The sequence below is a fragment of the Triticum dicoccoides genome, chromosome 3A, assembly GCF_002162155.2.
Source record: "Triticum dicoccoides isolate Atlit2015 ecotype Zavitan chromosome 3A, WEW_v2.0, whole genome shotgun sequence".
NCBI classification, from domain to species: Eukaryota; Viridiplantae; Streptophyta; class Magnoliopsida; order Poales; family Poaceae; genus Triticum; species Triticum dicoccoides.
In genome coordinates, this window is record NC_041384.1 from 188704000 (window position 1) to 188707240 (window position 3241).

The following is a 3241-nucleotide window of genomic DNA, read 5'->3' on the forward strand; positions in this document are numbered from 1 at the left end:
GAAATCAAGAAACAGATCAAGGAGTTATTGGAGAAAGGATACATTCAAAGAAGTTCATCACTTTGGGGAGCCCCTGTGCTTTTGGTTGAGAAGAAGGATAAATCCCTAAGGATGGTTGTCGATTATTGAGCCTTGAATGAGGTGACGATTAAGAACAAGTACCCACTGCCGATGATCAACGATCTGTTTGATCAGTTGCAAGGAGCTAAGGTGTTTTCGAAGATCGATCTGTGATCAGGATACCATCAGTTGAAGATACGTGAGAAGGATATACCAAAGACAGCGTTCACGACGCGTTATGGATTATACGAGTACACGGTCATGTCATTTGGACTGACTAACGCCCCTGCTTATTTCATGAGCATAATGAACAAGGTGTTCATGGAGTATTTGGACAAGTTTGTTGTGGTGTTATTATGGTATACTCGAAGAACAAGGAGGAGCACAAGGAACATTTGCGCTTAGTTCTCGAGAAACTCAGGGAACACCAGTTGTATGCTAAGTTTAGCAAATGCTAGTTTTGGTTGAAGGAAGTCGGATTCCTTGGACATGTTATATCAGGTGAAGGTATAGCAGTAGACCCCAGCAAAATTCAGTCAGTCACTGAATGGTTGGCACCCGCCTCAGTTAGCGAGATCCGCAGTTTCCTTGGACTCGCAGGTTACTATCGAAGATTCATTGAGAATTTTTCCAAGATTGCAAAGCCAATGACTGAATTGTTAAAGAAGGATACTAAGTTTAAATGGACAGAAGATTGCGAGGCAAGTTTCCAGGAATTGAAGGAACGGTTGACTACAACACCAGTGCTAACACTGCCGGATATACATAAGGAATTCCAAGTGTATTGCGATGCCTCTCGCTTAGGACTTGGATGTGTACTTATGCAGGATGGAAGAGTTGTTTCGTATGCCTCACGACAACTAAAACCTCATGAGTTGAACTATGCCACACATGATTTGGAGTTAGCAGCCATAGTGCATGCATTGAAGACCTGGAGACATTACCTTATCGGAAACCGATGTGATGTATACATGGACCATAAGAGTTTGAAGTACATCTTCACCCAGAAGGAACTGAACCTTAGACAGAGGAGATGGTTGGAGCTTATAAAGGACTATGACATGAAGCTACACTATCACCCAGGAAAGGCCAATGTTGTAGGAGACGCTTTGAGTAGGAAGAGTTATGCTAATATCCTTGAAAGTAAGGGACTGCCGAAGGAGTTAACAGAGAATATCATGGAACTTCGATTGGAGATTGTTCCTAGAGGATTCGTTGCAACAATGGAAGTCCAGTCGACATTGCTGGACAAGATTCGGGAAGCTCAGAAGGATGACAAGGAGATTGCCGAGATAAAGGAGAAGATGAGCAAAGGAAAGGCCAAAGGTTTTCGTGAAGACGAGCACGATACCTTATGGTTTGAGGACTGAGTTTATGTGCCCAATAACCAGGAGGTTAGGAAGTTAATACTTCAAGAGGCTCATGACTCACCATACTCGATACACCCAGGAAACACCAAGATGTATCTGGATTTGAAGGAACGTTTTTGGTGACCGGTATGAAAAAGGATATTGCCAAGTATGTAGCCGTATGTGATGTATGTCAGAGAGTGAAGGCAGAACATCAGAAGCCAGCAGGACTGTTATAGCCTATGCCGATACCCGAATGGAAGTGGGATAAACTTGGCATGGATTTTATCACCGGATTGCCCAGGACTAAAGCGGGATATGATTCCATATGGGTAGTAGTTGATCGCTTGACCAAAGTGGCTCACTTCATCCCAGTGAAAACCACTTATACCAGTGCAAAGTTGGCCAAGATATACATGTCGCGGATCGTATGTCTGCATGGAGTTCCGAGGACCATCGTATCAGATAGAGGAACACAGTTTACTTCAAAGTTTTGGCATCAGTTGCACCAGACTTTGGGAACTAGGTTGGAGTTCAGTACAACTTTTCACCCACAGACAGATGGACAGACCGAGAGAGTGAACCAAATTTTGGAGGATATGTTGAGAGCCTGTGCGCTAGATTATGGATCTAGTTGGGATGACAATTTGCCTTACGCAGAGTTCTCGTACAACAACAGCTACCAAACCAGTTTGAAGATGGCACCGTTTGGAGCCTTGTATGGACGTAGGTGCAGAACACCTTTGATGTGGGACGAGGTAGGAGACCGACAGTTGTTTGGACCAGACTTGATCAAAGAGTCTGAGGAGAAGGTTAAATTGATTCGAGACAGACTGAAGATTGCTCAGTCCAGGCAGAAGAGTTACGCGGATTCAAAACGCAAAGAGGTAACCTGTGAAATTGGAGACATAGTATATCTGCGAGTATCTCCCTTGCGAGGAGTGAAACATTTTGGAGTAAAGGGAAAGTTAGCCCCAAGATTTGTAGGACTGTATAGTGTTTTGGAACGGATGGGAGAAGTTGCCTACATGTTGGAGTTACTCGAGGGATTGTCAGGAGTTCATGATGTGTTTCACGTTTCACAGCTGAAGAAGTGTCATGCCGAGATGGCCGATATACCGTTAAGAGATACAGTACCCTTGGAGGCAATTCAGTTGGACAGTGATTTGACCTACGAGGAAAAGCCAGTAAAGATTCTTGAGTTTGCCAGCAGAGTCACTCGCAGTAAAGTTATCAAGTTTTGCAAAGTTTAGTGGAGCCACCACACCGAGGATGAAGCCACCTGGGAATGAGAGGATGATCTTCGCGAAGACCACCCACACCTATTTCCTAGCCAACCCGAATCTCGAGGGCGAGATTCATCCTAAGGGGGTAGGTTTGTAACATCCCAAATTTTCAATTTGGAATGTTATACATAGCCATCCATGCATATCATATTTTATTTGTATTTCGTCTCGCGATCCTCAAAATCCTAAGCAACTCAAGGACCCTCGGAGAGAGTTGGGGATTTTCCCAGTTTTCAAATTTGATTTTTATCAAATTTTGAAACGAGGATTTTGGTTTTAATTATTTTCTCTCCGAAAATATTTCATACTAAAATATATGAGGGGAGATAATATGACTTCTCCAAGATAATTGAAATATTGGAGGAAAAATATTAAAATCAAATAATTGTTTTATTTGGATTTTTATTGCAATTTTGTTTGCATTAGAAAAATTGCACGTTTTTCAAAATTGCATATTAGGGCCAAGCTAATGTTCATCTCGTTCTAAATATTTTATTTAGATGGTGAAAATTTGTTTTGGCATTTTTAGATTTTTATTTATTTTTC